We start from the raw sequence: 26,864 nt of genomic DNA, 5'->3' as shown, positions 1-26,864 counted from the left end.
CTCACTAGGCTAATCCTCCACCTGCGGCGCCGGCACACCGGGTTCTAGTCCCGGTCGGGGCTCCGGATTCTGTCCCGGCTGCCCCTCTTCCAGGCCAGGTCTCTGCTATGGCCCGGGAGTGAAGTGGAGGATGGCCCAAGTGCTTGGGCCCTGCACCCCAGGGGAGACCAGGAGAAGCACCTGGCTCCTGGCTTTGTATCAGCATGATGCAACAGCCGCAGTGCGCCAGCCACGGTGGCCATTGGAGAGTGAACCAACGGCAAAAGGAAGACCTTTCTCTCTGTCTCTCTCTCTCTCACTGTCCACTCTGCCTGTCAAAAAATAATAATAATAAAAAAAAGAATAAGGACAAGTACTCAGGACCAGGCACCTAGTTCTGCCAATGGAAAATATATGGAACTAGGAAGACAACAAAGAGCAGTGGGTCCACCAGTTCCTTCCCAGGCAACTATTCCCACTAGAACCACCCTGAATTCCGTATGGTTCTACTGTCACTTACCAATTGCACTGTAGGTCATTTATAGACTTTGGGATACAGGAGAGGTAACAGGAACTTCAGATTGCCCAGAGACTACAGCCTTGTTACCGTCCATTTGATGTGTGCTTTGCGTGTTGTTTTAACCATATTGCCTTATATGAAACTGAATTGCCTGCTTCTTGATGTTTTTCAGCTTTGATTACCTGCATACCTTCTACTTTAGCACTTAGAGATTAGTTCTTCACTTTTTATTTTTATTACTTGACAGATAGAGTTAGACAGTGAGAGAGAGAGAAAGATCTTTCTGTTGGTTCACCCCCCAAATGGCTGCTACAGCCAGAACTATGCCCATCCAAAGCCAGGAGCCTCCTCCTGGTCTCCCATGCAGGTGCAGGGTCCAAGCACTTGGGCCATCCTCCACTGCCTTCCCTGGTCACAGCAGAGAGCTGGGCTGGAAGAGGAGCAGCCGGGACTAGAACCCAGCGTTCATATAGGATGCTGGCACTGCAGGCAGAGGATTAACCAAGTGAGCCACAGCACCAGCCCCTAGTTCTTCACTTTCAATAGCTACCTGGTATTATAGTATATTTACTATATTATTTATATTATACTATATTTAAGTAGCATAACTTATTCCATATATTTTCCATTGGCAGAAAGTGAGGTAGTTTGCCATATTTTCCTTTCATCAGCTATGCTATAGAAAACATGCTTTTAAATACATATTTATAAAAATCCACAAATGATTCATGTAAGTTAACTTCCTAGAACTATGACTAATTAAATGCCAACAAAATTGATAAAAATGTTCTGCAAAATGATTACACTAATTTTCAATTCCACAAAAGTGCTATAGAATATGGAAGGCTTTTTAGACCCCCAGAACCCTACTTCTAGAGATTCTGATGTAGAAGATCCTAGGTAGGGCTTGGAGACCAAAAGTATTTAGAGTCTGCAGATAGTTTCAATATTTGCCAGTTTTGCACCCATTTATCCAAGAACAAGGTCAACATTAAATTGTATATTATATAATTGCAACTAAAATATGAAAATGAGAGAACATTACTGACAGAAATCAAAGAAGTCTTAAATAAATGAAGGGATATATATTACATTCATGGATTAGAAGACTTCATATTGCATGGACGTCTATGGATTATAATGAGAGTGTTTGTAAAATGAGCCCTTAAATAAAACTAGTTACAGAGCTACAGTAAGAAAGACAGTATTGGCACTAGTGATCTTGGCACAAGAGAGACAAAAACAAACAAACAACCACCACAACAGAATAGAAACTACACATCCTGTTCTGATTGATGACTAGGATGACAGTATGGCAGAAAAAGGGTGGCCTTTTCAATAAGTGATGCTGGCTCAACTGGATTTTCATGTGGAGGAAAAAGAATCACAACTCCTACTGCTGCTCACTATACACCAAAAGAAAATCCTGACAGAATGTGGGTCCAAATGTAGAATAGTAGAAATATTAAAAAAATATGAAACTATCTTTATGAACTTCAGACAGGCAGGGATCCCTTAAGAGGACACACAAAGCATTAGCCATTTTAAAAGTAAAGTAAATTGGACTATATCAAAATTAAGCTGCTCTGCTCATCAAAACACACCATTAACAGACTGAAAGGCCAAAGTGAAGAAAGCTATCTGTGACACATGTATCTAACAGACTACTCATGAACACAATATATTAAGAACTCCTACACAACAATATGAGAAATAAGAAACCCCAAGATTAAAAGGAGTCAGAGTAAAAGATGTAGATGAATACCTACCAACAGAGTAACAGTGATCATCTCAAAGTGGTGAAATTTGGAAGCATTTTAGTCTCTTGATTATGTATTATTTTCTATAGTTTCTAATGCATAAATGATATATTTAAAATAATTTGAAGGTTATCAAATTCGTAAGTAAAGTTTTCCCTATTTCCTAATCACTACCTTTGGCAACCTTCCATTCAAACACTACATAGTCTTCAAAGAGGTAATTTCTTCCCTGCAGCTGTGTGTTTTCAGGACCTAGCCCAGCCCAAGAGCTGGAGTTCTCTGACTTTCCATGACCTCTAATTTTCTCCTGTATCAGCCTTGGTGTGAACCTCTATCCTCACCTTCAACACCACTGACCCTTCTACACACACTTACATCCTGGAAATCTATCTAAGGCCCTGAGATTGACAGAATGAAAACATGGGGAATTGCCTGGCAAAGAATCTATGGCTCAAAGAGAACCCAGCCCTGTTCTCCAGGAGACAAGAACATGCGTGAATAGTGAAGATCAGGATTATTTACCTCTGCCTCCTCAAGGCCATGTCCTCAAACTGTCCAGCTTCTCCTAGTAGACACTATGCCAGTGACAGTAGCCTGTATTGGCTCTGTCTCTCTTTCTAGCTTATTTAACTACATTTTAATATTTTCTGGTAGCAAAAATACATGCTCATGGTAGAGAAATTGAAAAGTACAAGAATATACCCATGTACAACTTTCCCACTTCAAGCTTGGCCATTGTTATTAATATTTTAACACCCTCTTTCCGAATTTTCTTAATAGAAACTTAAGTAAATTTAATAAAAAGTTAATAAAACCTTTGCTTAACTGCATGTTCAACTTTCTATCTTGTCTTTCAGTTTATGACCTATATTTGCCCACATCATATCTGGATGTCATTGTTTAGGGCAGCATGATTGTCCACTAGATGAGCACCTACTATGTGCTATATGCTGTGTTGAGCACTGCAGCAGCCATAAGAACTAACACTGGAGAGTGCTATCCATTTTTCTAAGATATGGGTAAAAGAAGTATTTAATTCCTACTAGCTTATGGAATGAATACTATTATTAATTCTATTATTCAGAATAATAAAAGTCCCCAGTTACAGAACTGTAAAACAGTTGCCCGAAGTCACAGAGGTGATCAAGGGTAGAACTAGAATAAGAACCTAGAAAATATGACCAAAATTCCACCTACTTAACACCTAGTGAATGGATAGTAGTGACTGATAACTGATAAGAACAAGCCATATGCCACGTACAGAGCTAAGTCCTTTACACTCATTTATCTAATTTCTTTTATGCGCTCTCACCATCATGCTGTTCCTGTCACTTTTTGCAGATGAGAAAGCTGAGTCCTGGAGAGGATAGAAAATGTTTAACTAAGATCAGACATGGAGGAAGTGGTGGTCTCAAATCTAAACCAGAGGCCAGTGCTGTGGTGTAGCGGGTAAAGCCCCAGCCTGCAGTACTGGCATTCCATATGGGCACTGGTTCATGTCTTGGCTGCTCCACCTCCATTCCAGCTCTCTGCTATGGCCTGGGAAAGCAGTTGAAGATGTCCCAAGCCCTTGGGCCCCTGTAACCACGTGGGAGACCAGGAAGATGCTCCTGGCTCCTGGCTTTGGATCAGCGCAACTCTGGCCATTGCAGTCATCTGGGAAGTGAACCAGTGGATGGAAGACCTCTTTCTCTCCCCTCCCCCCCCGCCTCTCTTTGTCTCTCTGAAACTCTGATTTTCAAATAAATACATAAATCTTTTTAAAAAATCTGAATCCAAGTCTGTGGCTCTTGCTCTCAGCTCAATTGTTCTCCACAGAAACATAAACCAGTCTCATTACCAAGGTCAACTCATGAAACTTTCCCCATGTTTTCTTCCAAGAGACTTAATAGTTTGATTCATTTTTAGCCCATTTTTGTATACGGTTCACAGTAAGGGTTCAGGTTCATTACTTTTCATGTGTACATCAGTTTCCTAGGACAACTTGCTGTATAGACCATCCTTTCCCCCTGAATGATCTTGGCACCCTTGCTGAAAGTCACGTGGTCACAGCTATGACTTGGCTGATTTGGGAGATGGGGAAGGAGAACTGAAAGAAAAGGAACTAAGTAGATAAGTACCTGCCTCGCACCTGTCTAAGGCATCTTGCTAGCTTATTTCATTTGCTTATCTTGTTGACTAGACATCTCTTACCTGAGCTCTTCCTCTGTAAGTAATAAAAATGGATGTAGATATACTTGTCTAAAAAAAGGCCAACTCCTTTGAAGAGCCTGGATGCCATGTGTTCCTTTAAAAATCTCTTCAGTCAACACAAACAGAACCAAATGTTCCACAGGGACCTTAATATGTGTCAACGATTTGCCCTACCTAGAAAGGTGTTTCCTGGACCCTGGAAGAAGACCACTGGGAAGGTGGTATAAGCAGATTCTGAAGAGCAGGGCTGAGCCTCAGACGCACCCCAGCTTCCCATTTTTACTGTTCCATTCCGCTCTTTCGTAGGTGAACTTGAATGTGCAAGGCTAAGTGAGTGTCTCTTTCATGGGGAAGACTAAATCAAGAATTATTTCTCTTGAACAGTTCAGAAATTCTACATCACTGCTTCATATCAGAAGTCCAGGTGGTCTCCTATAGCTTGGTTTGCCCAAGTTCAGAGGGTCAAGAAATCCATTGCCAACTCACCAGCCCATTCTTAGGGAGCTGACTCTCAAGGGGTCTAGGCATTACTGAGCTCTGTTTGAAAGTGGCTACCCAGAGGTAGCTGAGCTGTGAGGGTAAAGGTACAGTCCTCCAAGCTGCCAAGTCAGCCCAAGACTTCTGACACCAATTGCAAGGAATTAGAACCTAATAGCAAAGTTGGAAGGCACAGCCTCAAGACTGCCCTCTGCAGCCAACTAAAAATTAACGGGCATTACCCAAATTACTTGCAGGTTTGATAACTCACTAGAATTCGGGGAACTCAAATTCAGCTTTTATGTTCAAAGTTACATCTTACTACAGGGAAAGGAAGCATATCAAAATTAGCCAAAGGAAGAGACTCGTAGGGGCAGAGTTTGGGAAGAGTGGAAGTTGAAGACTTCTACTGTCTTCAGAGACATACTTTTCTACTGGTATTGCCATCTAACAAGTTCACCTGAGCTTTGGTGTCCAAAGTTTTAACTGTAGCAACATTACATAGATATCATTAGTTGATGGATGGCATACATGGTTGATCTCAGCCTCCAGGTCAACTGAAGCACATATTGTTATTATTTTATATTTTTAAGAAGATATATTTATTTGTTTGAAAGTCGGTTACAGAGAGATAGGGAATGGCAGATGAGAGAGAGATCTTCTATCTGCTGGGTCACTCCGCAGATGGCCAAAGCTGTGCCAGGCCACAGCCAGAGCCAGGAGCTTCTTCAAGGTCTCCCACATGGACAGCAGGAACTCAGTACTTGAGCCAACTTTTGCTATGTTCCCAGGCCACTAGCAGGGAATTGAATTGGAAATGGGGTAGTTGGGACACTTTTATTTTTAATAAAATATTTGTTTTAGATTGAGAGAGAGAGAGAGACACTAAGATACATATATACACAGAGAGAGATAGAGGCAGAGAGAGATCTCATGTGCTGGTTCACTCCCCAAATGCCTGCTATGGATGGATAGGACTGGGAAGAGCCAAATCTGAGAACTGGAAACTCAATTCAGGTCTCCCACAAGGGCGGCAGGGTCCCAATTACTTGAGCCATCGCCTGCTGTTTCATAGGACTTTCATCAGCAGGAAACTGGGATTGGGAGCCAGAGACAGGTATTGAAGGCAGGTATTCTGGTGTAGGATGTGGAAGTATTAATCACTAGGCCAAATGCCTATTTGATCTTTCTGTGGTGGACAGCTCCTACCCTAAGATCAAGTGTGGCCAGCTCCCTCCCAAAACAAAGATGCTTCTTATTAGGTATGACATAGGTTACCTCCTAAATGCTGAGGGCAAAGGTCAAACCTCTCTTGAGGCCAAATTCTTAGCTGCTTAGTAACTCTAGTCATTGTCCTTAGGACTTACAGCTCTGGGGCCCTTCTCCTGGCAAATCCATTCAAATAAACCAGCAAACCTGTGATACATCAATACCTTCCTTTGACCCTTGGATGAAATACCATCACTTACCAGATTTTTTTTATACACAAAGTTATCACACTGTGGACCAGAGGTTCTTATTTGTGAACCTCCTGAAACTGCACGTAACATTTTACAAGTAGGTTTGCATTTGGTTGTAGCTGGGGGAAATATAGGAAGTTCATACATTTCATCAGATTTGAAAGTGGTCTGTTTCCCATAAAAGGTTAAATGTTCGTGGCCTGCAGAAAAGTGAACTCTCTCTTCCATCACACCCCGACTGCCGGACTACTCCTTGGAGTGCTCTAGGAGTCTTGTTTGCGGTGGAGACAGTGCCCGGGCTGGCAGGGTACGAGCAGCTTTGCTATCTTGGTTTACAAGGCCTCTTGGGTTAATTCTAGAAGCATCAAAGCAAGCTTTTCTCCTGTCTTTCCTGTGCTCTGCAGGCCAACAGTTCCTTGTGCTAAAATAAACAACTGGCAGTTTCATTAGCCTCCACAGAAGGAAGGAAGAGGTTTATGTTTCATACCTTTTGGATTATATAAGAACGTTAGAATGTGAACTTCTTCAATCTGTTTAGTTTATTTAAACTTAAAAAATCGTATTAATGTATAAATAGAATAAGGTATGTCTAACTCTGAGCATTTATAATAAGCATCAGCTGGTGAAATAGCTTCTGAAATAGAAAAAAAAACCACTTATCTCTGATGGACTTTGTATTTATCACCCTTAGAACTGATTAAGCTATGGGTGCCTGGGAGGGGTGAGGAGAAGGGGAAAGAGGGTCCTCTTGTTTGCAACAGAAGAAAAAACTTACATTTTATTTTGCATCCATTGTAGCTCTTATATAATCATGGAAATTATGACGTGTTTGTGCCAGGCAGGATTCAGCTTTGTTTTACTTTACTGAGAAATCTGAAATCTGTTCATAAAAATTTGTATTTTCAGTTCATTTCGCTCATCTCTTCAAACATCTTGGTTCTAATCAGACAAGGAAATAAGTACTTGAGGCTCAGTAATCCTGATTCATTCAAAGGCATTAGTTGAGTATTACCCAGTATACTACTCAGTGCTAGATCCTGTGGGGGATACAGATATGAAATGGTTACCCTTGAAATGATTACAGTTTAGTGAGAAAAGTTGACCGATTCCTAATGCTCAAAACATATTAATACAATTGTTGGTTTTCATTATGGACTCTTTCAAAATCTCACTTTTTTTTTTTTGCCTTGCAATAGAAAATTCTATCCTAAAATTCACATGGAATCACAAGGGATCTGAAATAATGAAAACGATCTTGAAAAAGGTTAGCAAAGTTAGAGTCCTTAGAGTTTTCAATTTCAAAACTTACCAGAAAGCTATAGGTGATTAAAACAGTGTGACACTGGCACGTACACTTTTGGAATGGAATGGAGAGCTCAGAAATCAACTCTCACAGCTATTAAATATGGAGATTCAGTGGAAATTTGCATTACTCTGCTTCTAAGGCACTCTTCAAGATGCATTCCCTCAATGTGTACTGAGTACCTTGTATGCTTGAAATTCTATGAGATGGGGAAAGGGGAAGCTTTGCTTCAAGAATATAAGATAAAATCCTGTTCTGAATGACTTGCAGCCTGATAAGAGAAACAGGATAGATATACCTGCAAATATAAGAAGAGAAGGGTACAGGAGGGACCTACAAACTGTACCAAAGATGCATGTATAACAAATTAGGGAAACCAAAAGAGGGAGAGCTCACTCCCTCTGGGATGAACAGAGGAAGTGCCATGTTTTAAATGGAGGGACTGGTGTTTTAGTTTACCTAAATAACAAAGTCACAATCTCTACAATGAAATAACATTAAGTAGATGAGAACAGAGTTGCAATTTGTGGACTAGGGAGAAATTAAAAAGAATGAAAGTAGTATTACTTATACTACAGTTGTCCTAAGACAGTTGAAACTAAAAATCAGAAAGGGCTAGATCCTTTCACAGTCAGAGGGCAGGTACAGAGGATCACCAGGGGAGGGAATAAGTGACTGGTGACTCCAATGCAGGTCTGTTTAATGTAACGACAGACAACAGAGCCCAAGTGCAGAGTCATAGGCCTGGAACCATGTCAAGCATGGCATAGTATTCAAGAGGGGCAAAGAGTCAGGTCGGAAAGGAAAACATCAATAAAGACTCAGAGACTGCAGCAAACTCTCAAATTAGGTGAGGTGGAAATGCCATTGTGGTTTCAAACAAATGCCAGTTCCTGACAGGATGCAGAGGGGATGGCAGAAGGTAGGGCTAGGGGCTGCAACCGAGCTCTAAGAGCAGACACAGACACAGCCTAGAGACCAAGGCCATGAGCTCGAGTGACCAGGAAGGCAACAGAGCCAGCGAAGCAGCAGTTTTATCCCCTGACCACTGTGGATATAGACATGAATGAGAAAGACATTGGCCTAAGAGGGATGATCTTTTATCAAGCTCTTAAAATCCAGGGGAGCTAAAGCTTCATCCTCCCCATGAGTGGATCTAGATCTGGGGGAGCCAAGTATGGCAAAGAAGAAGGAAACAGCACTGACGCATCAAGAGGGCTCCACAGGACCGGCGCTGTGGTATGGCGGGTGAAGCGCAGCCTGCAGCGCTAGCAACTCACATGGGTGCTGGTTCAGGACCTGGCTGTTCCACTTCCGATCCAGCTCTCTGCAATGGCCTGGGAAAGCAGAAGTTGGTCCAAGTCCTTGGACCCCTGCACCTACGTGGGAGACCCAGAAGAAGCTCCTGGCTCCTGGCTTTGGATTGGTACAGCTCCAGCCATCGTGGTCATCTAGTGGGTGAACCAGTAGATGGAAGATTTCTCTCTCTCTCTCTCTCTCTCTCTGCCTCTGCCTCTGCCTCTCTGTAACTCTGTCTTTCAAATAAATAAATATAAATCTTTAAAAATAAAAAAGCAGACTCCATTTAAATATTGGGGAGTTGTTCTAGACCATGCTACCTACTGACGTTTTGGGACATGAAAGCAATGCTCAGCGTGGTAGCCTGGAGCGTTGTGTGGCTGTGGAGCAGTTGGGATGTTACTAATGGCTGCCTCACTGAACTGTGCCTTTCTGCAACAAGGAACCCATTAAAGAGTATGCATAAATAGAGCATTCAGAGAGCTGGGTTCACTGTAAGTAAGAGTGACCCCAAATCGGTTTGGATAAAATAGCTGATAAATCCTTGAACGAACATTAAGGGAAGTGTGTCGTGGGCTGGCCAAGGCCTCAGCTCCGAGTTGTGTGTTTAGGAGCACTGCCACATCTTTCTGGAGTGTGGGTCTCTGCGTCTGGGAGAGATGGAATGCTGGGCCAGATGGACAGAGGTAAATCAGAGGAGTTTATGGGCGTATGAAATGTTTCCTGTGTTTTCCTTTGATCCCACCATCCCCAGCAAGGCAAGGGGACCAGCAGGGATTCGTCTGTACTCTCGCTGCTACCTGAAAGGAAGTTATATTTTCTGAACTGGAACTAGTGAAAACAAAATTTTAATTTTAAAAACTCCGTACTGATATGTAGCAAGACTAGTTACTAGGCTTAAACTCTTCAGTCACAAAACAGATAAAATCTTGCCATTTGCAGTAACACAAGTGGAACTGGAGATCTTTCTGTGAAGCGAAACAAGCCAGGCACAGAAAGACAAGTACTGCATGATCTGACTCATATGTGGAATCCAAATAAGTTGGTCTCATGAAGTTGGATGTAGAACAGTGGTTACCAGAGGCTAGGGAGAGTGGGGGGAAGGGAAGTTGATTAAGCAGTTCTGAGTTAGGGTTAAGAACATGCAATTCAAAACCCTGGGAGGAAGCAGTGATAGCTCAAGTAATTGGGTTCCTGCCACCCATTGTGGGAGGCCTTAGCTGAGTCCTCCACTCCCAGGTTTGGCCTGGCCCAGCCCCAGCCATCGTGGGAACTTGGGAGCTTACTTTCTCTGCCTTTTTCTCTCTACCTCTCAAATTTAAAAAGCCAGAAGATAAGATTTTGAATGTTTTTCCCATAAAGACATGCTAAATGTTTAAGATAGAGATGTTAACGCTGATTTGTAGATCACACAATATAAACCTGTATCAAAATATCACATGGTATCCCCATACACATGCACACTTCTTATGGTGGTTAGAAGTTTTCAAAAATAGAGTAATAAATGCATCCTCTTGGGCTAGCATCATGGCACACCCTTCTCCCACAAAGAGCAAAGGAACTGACTAGAGTGTTGAGAATTCTGTAAACTACCAAAGAAAACAGTGGGACCCTACCCCTCCAGGCACTAGTACTCCCAACACAATGCCTTTGATTCTTCCATTCTTTCCTCTGAAATATTTCAAGAAAGCTACAAACATATGGGACATGAACTCAATGCCAGTTGAACTCCGATCATCATTAAGAGACAATTAGAACGAAAAAGTCAGAAGGAAAGTGAAGATACCCAGAGACACGAATCCAGCCTCAACAAACAATGGGCTCGCTAAGAAAAGCAGCAAAACTGAAAAATGTTTGAGGGACCAGCATTGTGGCTTAGATTGAACCACTGCCTGCCACACCAGCATCCCAAATGGGTACTAGTTCAAGTCCTGGCTGCTCCATGTGCGATCCAGCTCCCTGCTAATGTGCCTGGGAAGATAGCAGAAGATGGCTCAAGTGTTTGGGCCTCTACTACCCGTGTGAGAGACCTACATTGAGTTCTAGGCTCCTGGCTTCAGCCTGGCCCAGTCCTGGCCACCACAGCCATTTGGGGATGAAAGATATCTCTCTTTTAACTCTGCCTTTCAAATAAATAATAAATCAATTCTTAAGAAAGAAAGAAAGAAAGACACATGGACTCTGAGAGACCAGTTTCCTCTAACTGTGGATCCTCTTAGGCCTCAGTTTTCTTGCCTGTAAAATGGAGAGTATTTGGCCCAGCAGTGAAGACTCGGGTTAACATGCCCTTTGTCTCATATTGGAGTCCCCGGGTTTGACACTCGGCTCAAGCTCCCAATTCTGGCTTCTGGGAGGCAGTGATGATAGCTCAAGAGCTTGGGTTTCTGCTGCTCACCTACAAGACAGGATTCACAGCTTTGGCCTGGCTCAGCCTCAGTTGTGAGCATTTTCTGCCTCTCAGAAAAGAGAGAGAGAAAAATGGGAGGGGGGGGTGGAGGGGAAGGAGGGAAGAAAGAAAGAAAGAAAGAAAGGAAGGAAGGAAGGAAGGAAGGAAGGAAGGAAGGAAGGAAGGAAGGAAGGAAGGAAGGAAGGAAGGAAGGAAGGAAAGAATAGAGGGAGGGAGAGAGGGAGGAAAAAGTACTCACCCCAGGAGAGACTTTTGGACCAAGAGATTTAACAACCAAATGTAATGGGTACACTTTTTGGTACTGATATGAAAAAGCCAATTAAGAGATTCTTCCGAGATAGTAAAAAAAAAAAAATTGAGGACAGAGGGTATTAGAGGATACCACAGAATTATTATGCTTATTTTTTGAAGAAAATGTCTAAATTTATAACTATGCTATGATTGATATACAGAAATATAATATAAATTCTAGAATGTAATATACTTGCCAACAATGGCTAGAGTGAGGAACAGAAGGGGAGGGGAAGGATAGAGGAGAGAGAGGAGGGAAAGGCACACACAGGAAAAATTTTGAAATCCTGCTTTTCAGTTTGCCTCAGCCGTAAACAGCTAATTTATCCAAACCTCCCCCTCCTCGAGAACACTGAAAACCCCAGTCTTCCTGAAAAATTCTCATATTTGAACCACACAAGATGCTGGCTCCTAGTGGGGGCTACCAATCGGCATTACATATTCTCAAATCAATCACTTGACATTTTTATGGCATCACAAAATCTACACCTTTGCTCCTGCCTAAATCAACAACAAAACCATCAGCCAAGACTGCATATATTACAGAATACTTGTAAATCAGCAGTTGCCTTTAGGCTCCAGGGGCCTCCAAATCGGAGCAGCTGTTCAAAACAGTAAAATCTCATTAGTTCAATGTATGACCACTCACCAGTCAGGCTTACTTCAAAGTCACGAACACTCCAAAACCAATGAGGGAACAGCCTGGAAACTTCTGTATGTTTAAGACAATTAACAAGCTGAGAACTTGATTTCTTGTCAATAGAAAAAGGGGGTAGCATGCCATGAAAGTATCTTTTTCCTTTGATTACTCACCCACTTCCCTTTTATAAAGAAGCACCTTTTTCCTGGCAGAAAAGAATTGGTAGGATTCTACTTCCTTATGAACAACAAGGGAAATCAGATGCTAAGAACCATTCATATGAGGACACTCCAAAAAGTTCTCAGAAAAATGAAATTAAAAGAAAAAAAAATTTTTTTTTTGACAGGCAGAGTGGACAGTGAGAGAGAGAGACAGAGAGAAAGGTCTTCCTTTGCCGTTGGTTCACCCTCCAATGGCCGCTGCGGCTGGCGCGCTGCGGCCGGCGCACCGCGCTGATCCGATGGCAGGAGCCAGGAGCCAGGTGCTTTTCCTGGTCTCCCATGGGGTGCAGGGCCCAAGCACCTGGGCCATCCTCCACTGCACTCCCTGGCCACAGCAGAGAGCTGGCCTGGAAGAGGGGCAACCGGGACAGAATCTGGCACCCTAACCCGGACTAGAACCTGGTGTGCCGGCGCCGCTAGGCGGAGGATTAGCCTAGGGAGCCGCGGCGCCGGCCCAGAAGAAAAAAAATTTAACTTCATGTCAAGAAGTTGAAATCCACGCATAATTTTTCTGTAACATGCATTTCCATGAACTTTCTGAAGACCCCTATCCAGGGGTGGACTGTGTTTGATCTGCTAAAATGCCAATTAATGATCATGGAGACTTAGGCACCATGCTGGAAGAAGATGGCATTCACTGGCATTGCTGCTGAATCATCTTGGGAAGGAGGGGTGCTAATCAGCAGTTATCAGATCTCTTCCAGAGCAACAATCCTTCGTAAATACATGTCAGAGAACTGGAATAGTTGTTGGGCAGGCACCCCCATAGGGCACCGAATCAGTCCCAACATCTATCCGATGGTGACAAGAGAACGAGGGCAAGATTCGGTGGGCATGGGTCTGTTTACTGTTTTGTATTTTACTTGCATATGGAAGAGGGATGGGAATGAAGGTGGCTATTTACTCAACCCTGTTAACTCTGATCCTTGGCTAGGTTAGGCCAAAAGTGCTGTTCATGTTATCAGTGAGCACCTGTTGCTTTTATCACAGTGTTCATAATATGCATATACCCAATAAGTCGGATACATGCACAGGTTTGTATTTGATTCCTAGAGGGCTCATGAAGGACATGGTCAATGACACTGAGAGAGCAGGAGGTGGAAGGCAGTGAGCCTGAGTGCGTACCACCCACTGCTGACCAGTGATAAGCCTTTTTTAAGGAATATGTCTGTATCAGTTAGCGATATCTTCTGGTTGGAAACAAATTCCTGGGGCCAACATTTGGCATGAGGACTCCAGCTGCATATCACACAACGAGGACCCACACCTGGACAGACCAATAAATCCTTGCCCCAACGTGTGCTTGCTGCCATGTAAGCACATGAACAACCTGTTGCTAAATCTTACCTCTTTATCACTTCCTTTGTGTCATCATAACGCATTCTCCCTCTTCCACAAGCTATTGTAATCTCAGCTTTTTAAGTGAAGACAATAAAAGGGATACCAGTAACTTTGTCATTGTCACAGTTTTCTTAAGAGAACCATACCACTTTAAGATTATTTTCATGATGGCTTTAGAAAAGGAAGAGTAGTATGAGTAACATGTTTCCATTCAAACTGAACATGAATTTACTGTTATATGATTTCAATAGACAAATTGTATGAAAATAGTAGTTTATTTCATTAGCTTGGAAATCTTTAGTGTAAGAATAGTGCAGCCCCAGGGCCAGCATTGAGGCAGAGTGGGTTAAGCGGCCACCTGCAACGCTGGCATCCCACATGGGCAGCAGTTTGTGTCCCAGCTGCTCCACTTCCAATTCTGATCCAGCTCCCTGCCAATGTGCTTGGGAAAAGCAGCAAAAGATGGCCCAAATGGTTGGGCCCTTGCACCCACATGGGAGACCTGGATGAAGCTCCTAGCTCCTGGCTTTGGCCTGGTCTGACACCTGCCATTGCAGCCCTTTGGGGAGTGAACCAGGGGATGGAAGATCTCCGTCTCTCTGTCTCTTCTTCCCTTCCTCTTTGTAACTCTCCCTTTCAAAGAAATTAACAAATCCTTTAAAAAACAGTGCTGTCACACAATGGGTGCTCGAAAGATATGAGGGTATTTCAATAAGGTCATGGAAAAATGGAATTAAAATATAAGTTTATTTTGGTGCAAGGAAATTTTGAAATCCATGAGTCATTTTTCATAACATGCATTTCCATTAATTTTGTGAAGACCCCTCATATGCATGAATTTCAAAATTTTCTGGACCAAAGTAAACTTATCTTTTAATCTCATTTCCATGAACTTTTGGAAGTACTCTCCTATTTGTTGGAGGAACGAATCAATGAAATCTGTCTATTTTACCTATTGTTGGTGACAAAGGAAAAGCAATTTCCTATGAGAGTCTCAAGGTCATGTCTGAGAATACATTTCTAAGACTTTTCTGCATTCTTTGTCATATTTCTCTCACATGATAAAGATTTGTATCTTATAAAGATATTACTGATTTGTTTTATCACAGAGATGCCAAACACATTTATTTGCCAAAGAAAGGAGTAAGTAGGAGTCCTCTACTGCATATTTTGTATTCTTTTAAAAATAGCACTAAGCCAACAGCAGAAAGCCACTGTCTAAGAATTTAACTGATGATGCCTGTAGAGTAATTGGTGCTCACTGGCAAGTCTTCCAAATTACCAGATGGTTTTAGAAACCAGACCAGAGACAACATTAACGTACGGGACTCTGCCAGATTCTCACACAAGTTTTTAACATCACCTTCCATATTTGTACAGATGAAAGGCTAACTGGAGGCCTGTGGAAAATATGAGCAGTAGGGTCACAGATTTTTCTTTGCTTTTCACATATCCCTGCGCATTCTAGAAGGGAAGGAAATGGCTTAGGTAATGTTATGCTGGTGTTAAGTAACTATTGTCTCCCAGTCAGTGCAAAGCAGGTCAGGGTGTGGCCTCGGCTGGCCAGCCTTGGGAACCATGGGGTCATGTGTGCCTGATGGTCCTCTCCTCCTCCAGGAGCCAACGTGAGTTGTGCAGCAGCACAAACACAAACACTTCCCCAAGCCCCAGGCTCTTCTCTTCCAACCCAGTGACATGCTTAACAGATAGAAGGAAAAGAAGTTAAATGAGAACAGGTTTCCAAAGGCATTATAGTCACTGGCCAAATCAAAGTCCAAACAAATGTTAACAGCACACGATTATATCCCTGGTCAGGGATGATCCAAAACACAATCTATCAGGAAAAGGACAGTTTAGTCCAAGTTATTCCTTGAAAGGGAATCCCAGTAGTATACAAAGAAGCTCCAGCCTTCCTCACAGCAGGAAAAAGCAGCTCCTCTCTCAATCTGGTGCACGAGTCTCCGCCAAAAACTTAGTACAAAGCTGACTGACTCCCCAGCTTAGAAAGATGAGAAGGGCCTTGCAGAGTGGGAGGCATGCAGCTCTGTGCCCCAAATGTGTCCTGTATCCATCTAAGGAAATTTAACATTGGGTTCCTAAGCTTTATGTGAGCATATTTCCAGACGGTGAGGAACTCCGAAATGAATTTTTTTTTTTTTCTAGCAGGTTTATTCTATCGTGGCTAATCTGATGTCATCACCCATACCCTTAGGCTCCTTATTTGTTCCCTTAGAGCCTGCCAGTTATCTCCAAGCAATTAGTATCTTCCTTTGCTGCTGCTTATTTCCCTAGGTAAGTATTAGCGTTTCTGCCAAACACATAAGTCTGTCATCTCTATTGCGTCTCGTATCTTTTCCTGTGTTCTTTACCAATTTTCTTCCAAGTTTTTATAAATCTGGACGATTAACTCATGCAACACCAAATATTTACCATTAGAATGTTCAAGTGGTTTCAGTCCACTCACCAGATACTAATTTGAAACAATGAAGGGGAGAGAGAATTAAATATTATGTTGATCACATTGAACAAAGAGCAAGACACGTCACGTGCATCATATAGGTTTGTGTCTGAGCTTTGAATGACTTAGGGATCCTACCGTTTGTTGTACCGAAATGAACTGTAACAACAAAAATCCATAGTAATCAGTAATCTTGTCTTAAACTTCTCACTGATAGAGTTGGGAAATTCATTTAGATGCTCAGATCTTACATATTTAGAGTTCCTTCAAACTCTTGACAAGTTAGCTTTAAGATGTTTTATTTATTTTCACTTAATTAATTGAATGAGAGAGAGAGAGAGAGAGAGAGAGAGGCTCTGTTCATTGCTTCATTCCCTAAATGCAGCAGCCCAATGTTGGGAGCCAAAGCTAGGAGCCAGGAACCCAGAAACCCAATCCAGGTCTTCCACGTAGGTAGTGGGAACCCAATCAACCATGGTCTCAGGGTCTGCATTAGCTAGAAGCTGGAGTCAGAAGATGGAACTGGGAACTGAACACAGAACTTCAGTATGTGAGGCAAGCACCTTAAATGCTAGACTGAATGCCTGCCTCATGATACTTTAAAAAAAAAAATAAAGATTTATTTATTTATTTGAAAGTCAGAGTTACACAGAGAGAGGCAAGGCAGAGAGAGAGAGAGAGAGAGAGAGAGAGAGGTCTTCCATCCAATGGTTCACTTCCCAATTGGCCACAACGGCCGGAGCTACACCAATCCAAAGCCGGGAGCCAGGAGCCTCCTCTGGGTCTCCCACACAGGTGCAGGAGCCCAAGGACTTGGGCCATCTTCCATTGCTTTCCCAGGCCATAGCAGAGAGCTGGTTCGGAAGTGGAGCAGCCGGGACTTGAACTGGTGCTCATATGGGATGCCGGCACTTCAGGCCAGGGCGTTAACCCACTGCACCACAGCGCCGGCCCCATGATACTTTATTGAACAGTGATTTATAGGTGCTCTGTTTTAAAGCCTACCATCTTTTACATTGTTGTCCAAGTCTGAATTACCCCTTTGTTTTTTCATTCAACTCACTCTTACTAAAGTTTATTGTGTACATGTTAATGTGTAAGGTGCTCAGAATGTAAACAGAAATCAGAAATTTTACACCCAAGAAAATTAGAGATCATTAAGGAAAATACTGAATACACACATGTAACCATAATGCAAGGCAAGAAGAGAAAAATATCACAAAGGAAATACAGATACAATTTAAGGGAAGTTAAGAGAAACATGTTTAGCATCTCATTCAATGTTTTAGCTTAATTGCAAACTTTAGCCTGTGGTGGGAGGCAGGGAGGGGAGAGGGATAATCCTGATGTGTGATGATATAAAAAATATAACCATCAAAATCTATGGCACATTTGTGTTTAACTCTCCTATACTTATAGCTATTTCACAAGGATCATGAAAAAAGGAGTAAAAAGGTGTTTATTTTGTTGCAAAAAATTTTGAAATCCATGCCTGGTTTTCTTTTTGAAAACTTATGTGCATGGATTTTCAATTTTTTGGTACAAGAGTAACCTTATTTTTAGACTTCTTGAACAAAGTCATTTTTAAGACTCGAGAATGAACTCACAAAACAATTTGATGTACAGGCATATTTCAGGGGAAATGGGATTAATACCTATTTATTTTTGGGCCAGTGTTGTGGCACAGTGGGTAAAGCCACCCTCTGTGACTCTGGCATCACATATGGGCAACCAGTTCGAGTACTGGCTGCTCCACTTCTGATCCAGCTTCCTGCTAATGTCCTGGAAAAGCAGTAGCAGATTGCCCAAGTACTGGGGCCCCTGTGTGGGGAGCAATCCGGACTAGACTAAGTTGCTCGAATTAGGACTTATTCTATGCATCTGCTCTCCCACAATATGGCGCTGGGAGAGAAGTAAACAGCTTCCGCACAGCTGCCTCCAGTTCAACCAATTAACTGTAGGACTTGCTCCTGATTGGAGAGCAGCGTACTCAGCCGAGTTGGGATTGGCGGAGGAGGACTATAAAGGAGGAGAGAGACGGCATGCACCAGGAACATCTATGGGGAACATCTAAGGGAACCCGTGCAGCCCCCAGAAAGAGCCGGCCGGCGGTGTGCCGCTCCCCTGCGGAAGTGGGGAATGCGGCCAGGGGGAACTGCCCTTCCACGGAGGTGGAAGGGATAGTAGCCAACCCGGGAAGAACCAGCAGCAAACCCGGGGAGGGCCGAGCAGACAGAAAGAACAGCGCAGGGTCCTGTGTTGCTCCTCCACGAAGAGGGGGAGCGACATAATGGTGCCGTGACTCGGATAGGAAACCTGACTCGGATAGGAAACCTAGGACGGATAGCAAACTTAGGAGGGAAGAAACGGGAAGAACTGGGAAAATATCGAAGAGAGAGACTAGCAAACAGCCTAGGGAAAAGCCGGCCGAAAAAGGTGCCGGAAGAAGCTATTGAAAGCCTAGGCATAGACTCAGATACGGACTACGGACTACGGGGGGAAGCTGGGAGAAATCTCTAAGGTCGAAAGCGAAAGTGAAAGCTAGAACAAACAGACTCGGACGCGGACTGTGGGGAGAGGCCAGGAGAAATGAGGGAGGAGTATTGTTGGAGGAAAGCTTGGGAAACATACCGGGTAGAGAAAAATGTTAGGGAAATTGAAGCCGCGGGGGGCAGGCCGAGGCGGAAACGAAAGCCACTTTGGGGTTCTCAAGTTAGCCCGGGAATAGGGGGCGAAAAGTTGAAACCAGAAGCTGAGACGCAAGCCAGATTGGGATCCGTCTGATTAGCCCGGGGAGCAAAGGACGGGAAGCCAAATCGTGGGGCGGAGACGTACGCTGGGTTGAATTCGCCAGGCTAGCCCGGGGAACTTAGATTGAATCCTAGTGGCGGAGACGCAAGCTACGCTGTGTTACTCGCGGAAGCCGCCGCGTGCAGAGAGAGCACGGGGCGTGAATAGATAGGGAACGCTGGCGTAGGCCGTGGTTCAGACGCGAAGGGCGTGGAGACCGCGGAGCGCGAAGCCAAGCCGCGCAAAGCCGGGAAGCCGCGCAGATGAGGCGCGGGCTGAAGCGGCTCAGAGCCGGCGAGGCGCGGAGAAGCAGCCTCGGGGCGGAGCCCGCTGGCGGGGCGAGGCGCCGGGAAGCTGCGCGGAGCCGTGAAGCTGCCGGCAGGGCGAGGCGCCGGGAAGCCGCGGGGATAAGAGAAAACAGAAGTTTAGAAATGGAATGAGAGCGGGAAGCTGCGGGGATAAGAGAAACAGAAGTTTGGAAGTGAAGTAAAAGAGAAATAGGAATGTTGGCAGACAGAAGTAAAATGGGAGAAATAGAAATGCCCGGAGATAGAGAAATAGAGAAAAATAAGGCCTCCCCTCAACATGCCAATTAGGAGGCTTGGATTCGGTCTGCCTGATTTAAGGCGGTAAGCGCCAGCAAAGCTCGACCAGAGTATGAGCTGCAGGTCACCGAAGATAGGCACAAACCAACACTAATAAGTCTCCCCCACAATACGGCAATGAGAAGGCTTGGATTCGGTTTGCCTGATAGGTTTTGTAAACACCTGCAGGCAGTTCTAGCAGAGCAGAGCATGCGCTGCAGGGCAGCGAACACAGGCACGCATCAGCGCCTAAAAACCTCCTCACAATGGCGAAGAGAGGACCCGGATTCGGTTTTCCTGATTGATAGGACTTGTAAGAGCCTGTGGCAACTCTAGCAAGTACAGCAGAGTGTGTGCCGCGGGACACCGAAGACAGGCGCGTATCAACGCTAAAAAATAAAAAGAAAGGGGGATCTGTGGGGAGCAATCCGGACTAGACTAAGTTGCTCGAATTAGGACTTATTCTATGCATCTGCTCTCCCACAATATGGCGCTGGGAGAGAAGTAAACAGCTTCCGCACAGCTGCCTCCAGTTCAACCAATTAACTGTAGGACTTGCTCCTGATTGGAGAGCAGCGTACTCAGCCGAGTTGGGATTGGCGGAGGAGGACTATAAAGGAGGAGAGAGACGGCATGCACCAGGAACATCTATGGGGAACATCTAAGGGAACCCGTGCAGCCCCCAGAAAGAGCCGGCCGGCGGTGTGCCGCTCCCCTGCGGAAGTGGGGAATGCGGCCAGGGGGAACTGCCCTTCCACGGAGGTGGAAGGGATAGTAGCCAACCCGGGAAGAACCAGCAGCAAACCCGGGGAGGGCCGAGCAGACAGAAAGAACAGCGCAGGGTCCTGTGTCGTTCCTCCACGAAGAGGGGGAGCGACACCCCTGCCACACACATGGCAGACAACAAATAAAGCTCCTGGACCCTGGCTCCTGCCTGGCTCAGCCCAGTCTGTTGTGGCTACCTGGGGAGTGAAGCAGCAGATGGAAAACCTTTCCCTCTCTGTGACACTGACTTTCAAATAAATAAATGTATCTTTAAAATATATATTTTGGTGCAAAAATTCTAGTCTGCTTTCACCTGATATGCATAATATCCATAATATGCATTTCCATGAACTTTCTGAAGACAACTTATATGTGTATGTGTGTGTGCCACCACATGGTATACTAAAAATTAGTCTTTTTTGGTCTCCATACCTCAAGGTCCTTGAGGGCCAAAGCACACTGCTTTGTCCACATTGCTTTTTGTTGTTGTTGTTCTCTAAAACTTGGGACAGTACCTGGAATGTGCTCAATAAATGTTTACTGAATGGATTACATTATTAATAATTAATTTGGTCATGGGGAGAATTCCAGGCTGAGGCCATAGACAAACAGTTGATTACAGACAGATTCCTTTGATTCCATTGTTTGGCTAATACAGAATCTTTCAGTTATGAAAAATAAAGCAATATGTTTCTTGTTCCATTTTTAAGTTTATTTTTATTTGAAACAAACGTCCTCATCTTCTCCCCATGTCCTGCCCCGTGACCTTGCTGGGTGTGCCTGTGTGTGCTGAGAGATAACAGGGGAGAAATGCCCTTTTCTCACCCAGGCTCCTTAGCAGCTCCTTGGCTGCGTGGGGGTTTCATTCAACGGCGCTCCAAAATGTGGGAATGTTTCACCATAGCTACACTGAGGATTAACCAAACTTGGGCAAGTGTTTGGAGAGATTTAGATGAAGGTCCCCATGGACCCACAAGGTATTAATGCGATGGAATGTTTAGAAAATCATGCAGCTTGGCTCAACTCCTTAAACTCGTGAGGCTCCGTTTTTGGAGTTATTGCTGTGTCGCCATTTCCAACAGATCTTAGTCCATTACCACTCACAGCATGGGAAAGGCTTAGGGAGGGAGAGAGGGAAAACAAAGCCTAGAGTCCACAGCACTTCAGTATCTGTGTGTAGGAGCGGGGGAGGGGACTGGGGAAATTACAGTAAATCACTGGGTGAAAGGTGAGATCCAAAGACTTCAGGACAGATAAAAGGGGAACCCGTCCCTCTTTTTATAGACTACTTAGGACCGAATCTTCCTTGTTCCCTCCACTTTCAGAATTGTTTATATAAGTTAAATGATAGAGCAGGTTCTTTTATTTGAAAAAGGGTCTTAATAGTAGATTCATTTGATTTTGTTTGAGATGTGATTAAAGTTGGGCCAAACCTTGTGATCCCTGGCATTCTAATTAAATATCTCCACTGTTGCTCAGAATAACAATGGAGTGCCTGGGAAAAGGGTTTTCTTTACAACTCTTACAAAGACTTAGGATGTATTCAATGACATTTGCAGATTAACAAATGTGTTCATATGTATAAACCATTGCATCTTTTCTACCACCCCGGGAGGGTCATAAACTCGATGTTTTAATTTTCCTTTCACAATGAAAGGAAGCAGATGCAAGTTACATACATTGATTTCCATAGAACCACTAATTAGTTCTAAGTCACTTCGTGTTATTCCATTGAATCCTTACCCTGGCTCTACAGAGGAAATGCTATCATCCATACGGATGAGTTACTGGAATCAGAGAAACTAGGTATCTTCCAAAACATCACAGAAGTTGTAAAATGATAACTCTGTTTAGTTAAAATGGCCTCAACACCAGTCTTAAATTGCACTCATTTATTCATTCAACAAAATTTATACTGAGCACTTACTACATGCCAAGCACTATTCTAAGTACTTAGAACTATTAAACATCTTGTGTTTACATGTTCAAAATGTAGATAAGTTAATGATGCACTATCCTGTGTGTGTTTACACACCTACCAAGGCTCCATGGGATGCGTTTGAAGTGAATCTACTAGGAGCTAATTTCACAAGTGGAAACAGCTTATATGTTTTGAGTAGATCAAGTACTGTTCAAGTGGCTGCCATAGCCACTGCCAATTCTCTCCTGCATTGTTTAGTTAGATCCCAAGGACTACATCTGACCCCCTGGGCCTTATTGGCTAAATGTAATTTTTTAAGCCAAAATCTTGGTCTTATACCCCGCTGTTAGAAAGAGGATAAATCAGTGGTAAAGCTAAGGTCATTCATATTAAATTATGTCTATTTGTGTTTTGTCGTGGCCCAAAGAGTAAGATGACCCTGAGGTAAACTTGAAAATATAGTATTTGTACTAGTATTTCTATTTTTGTGCTGAAGAGAAAGTTGTGTTATATAGAAATGATTAGTTACAACATTTTGTGCCATTCAGCCATCAACTCTCTCTTAGGGAATTTTGAGAGTGCTACGCTACCATTCAAATATTTTCTTTCTTTCGCTCTGCCCCCACTGTTTTAATGTTAATTGATTTGCTCCATGAAATGCCCTGTAAAGTAGCCAGATGTTGTAAGAGAATCTTGACAGTAAGGGAATTCAGACTCCAGCGGCATAAAATGATCCTCAAGTTTCCCCAGCTCTCAATTTAGCAAAAACAAAGGCTCTCACTTTAAGTAGGATTATGAAGAATCTCTGAGATTTCACTGGTAATGTCTAAAGCAAAGAAACATTGCCAGCACTAAACACACAAAACAGGATTTTGTAACCACAGAAGAAATTATCCCAGACCAGTAGCAAGGGGGCCTAGGCTAATCCTCAACTCTGCTATTGTCTAGCTGTGTGACCTTGGACAAATCATAAGCTCTCTGAATCTCAGGGTCTCATTTATTGAAATTGAAATGGGTGCTGAACGTGGTTAGCCTGCTTCTGTTGGGTATGGACTAGGGGATCTGGGAATTTAGGGGAGCAAGGAACTCTCCAAAGGGAAATCAGTGAAAATTTCAGAGAGGTGAGGTTTGGTCTCATCTTTAAAGGATAAGCAGAGTTTTGCCCACTGAAAAAGAGAGGGACAGGAATGAAGAGATAGAATAAGATGGGGCGATTGGATAGTCACAATAGTCATTGTTGTCACCATTGAGCCCCATTTGCACAGCCAGGCACAAAAGGCATGTGTGAAGGTCCATGTGAATTACTGCTCAAAGAATGCATAGAAGGGCCTGCAAAATGAGATCTGCTCAGATGACACTGGGCTGTAAGTGGCTCACTTTATTTAGAAGGTACCAAGGAACCAGGAGGAGTGTTTGTGTATTCTTGTCTTGCAATATAAGATTTTTAACAAAGGATGAATTGGATGGGAAAGTAAAGGAAGACTTGAAGACCTGTTAGGAAGCTGGTGCTATGGATCAGGCAAGACTTAAGGGTCTGAATTTAAAGCTTGCAAGATTGTGATGACATTTCTCAGAGACTTAACAATACTTTGTACAACCAGGAGGCAACTGCAAATACACATCCATAAATTTTAGAGAGAAACTGTGCCTGTTCATATGGATTGTGATGCATAGGCTAAAGAAGAATTGCAAAGAAGGCAGATAACATCATTTGAGCTAACATTTTTTTCAGATCCTTAAAAAAGTCCAGCAGAAGTAGGTATAAGAAATTCCACTGAGTTTATGAATTGTATAGGTAAGTGCCAATGGAGGGTTGAAATTGAAATCCATATTTAAAATCTTTCACAGCTTAAGCCCTAAGTATCAACCACAAAGCTGAAAACCATGTGTTCCTATAGGTATAGACACAAACATTGAAGGAACATCCGAGTAGAAGACTGAAGGGAGAATTTCCGCATTTGGAGGAAAGTTGGACAAGATGATCCTTTGGTTCCCTTCCAACTCTAATATGTATTATGATTCTATGACTTAAGTGAGGAGTAAAGGAGCAGTGGTAGATTCTTGTAAAATCAAAATAAGAGATGTAATAGTTGAATGGGGCAGTAGAGTCAACCAAAATTTATTTCTCAATAGGAAGGACAAGCATAATAAAAATGTAAGGAAGAGCTAAGATACTATAAGGAAAATAAATGTAAATTAGGACACAGGTCAAGTATAGGCCATGACCCTACCCCAACACATGGGAAGGAGTGGATGGACCTTGTCAGCTCTTAGCCAAGACTATGTCACACGCAACATAAAAATCTAGACCCTAGGCAGCCACCTTTCCATCCTCTCTTCTTCATTAATCAGAAGTTAATAGATCCTTGGGAGAAAACAAAGCTCTTGTTCATCAGAGTATCATAGAATATCTTTGTAGTGCAAGGTTCCAATTCTGTCATCAGAAGCACCATTCAAAGACATATATTCTAACCTGCCATTTGCAGCTCACAGTGGACTATTTTTAGAAAGAAAGGGTAGAAAGTCAGGCAGCATTTGCTGAGAACTTTTTATCAGTAAAGGAAATCTGTGGCCCAATAGTGCTAGAACATGGCATTCTCAAGTTAGAATATGCTTTTACCTCTGCTACTGGTTTAGAAATGCTTTGGAAATACACAAAGGATTTTTTAAAAAATAGGAGTGCAGTGCCTCGGGGAGTACCGCTAGTTTAAATAACACATGAAAAGTATTTATGAGCCCTTTTTTATGAGGTGGTCAAAGAAAAGACCATCCAGCATGTAACATAAGACTGGCTGAAGAAGAAAGCATTTCCAAACCACATTGGAGAGTTAAGCATGAATGGAATTTTATTTCAGTCTCTATTGCTTATTTAAATTAATGGTGTTTTCAGATGGGGTCTAAATGATAATACAGATCAAGGTGAGGCTTGCCAGGGAGAAAATATACTAGTCTATTATTCAAAGAATGTTACTAGGTAATACTGAAATAATCTGAAGTATATGGGTTTAGCAAAAAGGGGGTTCCTGAAAGGGGTATGTGGTTGTAATATGCCCAAGTCCACTTTGAATTCTGTCAGTTGAACATTTCTCTAGATTCAGGGCTTTGGAACTACTCCATGTTCAGCAAATGTGGCTAAATTGCCCATAGCCAATGGGGCCAGAGTGTGGAACCACACTACCTTCTTATCGAATCGGATCCAGCCTATTACAAAGTGTGTTCTTCACTTAATTGCTCCAGCTGACCCATATGAGGAGCACATGCCTTCAACTTCATTTCTCCTGAGTGGTAATGGGTCTGAGCTAATCTCACCATCTCCTTTCTGGGCTTCTTTGTGACAAAGAGCACGTCCTGGTGCATGACAGCTGGCAAAGGTTATGGGTTGTGGATGCAGCCATAGAACAGAACAAAGATAACTGGTCCCTAGAGGCATTAAACTGAGATCCTTGGCCTCATTAATTCCCTGTCATATAATGAGCATCTGCCCGTGAGTTGTATCGGTAACAAATTGTAATTGTAAAGTGTTCCCTCAGGCCACCAGTTGACTGAGTTCCATAACTGTGTCAACAGTATTGATGTGTCCAGCCCTTAAACGAATGCTAAATGCTTCTAGCCAGTCACTTGTTTATTCCACAAACATTGAACAACAACTAAGTCCTAAGCACCACACGAGGTAAAAGACAAATTTATATGATTTTCCCTCAACGTTGTTTTAAACACCACAAACCTAACACAGTGTAGTGAACTTGAAGTTAGCATTTTGGGATCAGAAATGCTTTTTTGTCTAATAACTTTAAATAGAATCCATAAGATCACATAATAGAGCATTCCTATCCCCAAAGCCCAAGTTTCCAGTTCAGAAGGAGCAAGCCCAGCTACCCATTCTACAAATCTCACATTTCATACAGGTATCACTGAATTAAACTTAGAAGAAAAAGTGGGCCATTTTTGCAGCGACACAATAGCTTCAAGATAGTATAAAGGTGAGGGAAAAAAGGAAATTTGTTGGTAGGAATTCAGCTTTCAGTAAAGTCAATAAAACCATTAAATCATTTTTCATTACCTTTTATAGAACCAAACCAAATTTATTAGAGATTTCCCTTTAAACCTTCACTTTCCTTTTGCCTTGGTCATCAATCTCCCTTAGCCCCAACTTTGGGTTTGTGGTGGATTGTGTAGTAATGGAAATGATCGACCAACACACACCAGGGATCCTGACTTCTGCCCATTTAAAAGAAACAATAGCCAGTGCACAGTGCAACTTGGCACACACATAACCCCCACCTTCTCAATGCCTATCCTTTGCTTTCCCTATCTTCCTCTCCAGCCTCCCTGCCAGATGGAATAGCAGTTAACCAGCAGGAGGGAACACCATCCTGTGAATGCCTCTGTGCGAGATGCCTGGATTTAGAAAAAGTGTCTAAAGCAGTTGTCAAGCCCAACCCAAGTTGTTCATCT

The 26,864-nt window shown here is 43.0% G+C and overlaps 1 long non-coding RNA gene across 3 annotated transcripts in view; it reads right to left on the bottom strand.

The window, feature by feature from the left end:
• LOC138849921 (uncharacterized) overlaps positions 1-26,864 on the bottom strand; it is a 112,216-nt gene that overhangs the window by 27,823 nt on the left and 57,529 nt on the right. The window contains exon 3 of one of the 3 annotated variants that reach the window (XR_011389132.1): positions 7,165-7,328. The exons of 1 other annotated variant lie outside the window; for it this stretch is intronic. This is a non-coding gene — a long non-coding RNA (uncharacterized lncRNA). The remainder of the gene's footprint in view (positions 1-7,164; positions 7,329-26,864) is intronic. One more of the 3 variants, XR_011389133.1, reaches the window with a different exon arrangement.

Source organism: Oryctolagus cuniculus, chromosome 6 (assembly GCF_964237555.1).
Source record: "Oryctolagus cuniculus chromosome 6, mOryCun1.1, whole genome shotgun sequence".
NCBI lineage: Eukaryota > Metazoa > Chordata > Mammalia > Lagomorpha > Leporidae > Oryctolagus > Oryctolagus cuniculus.
This window is presented reverse-complemented; position numbering and strand designations above follow the sequence as displayed.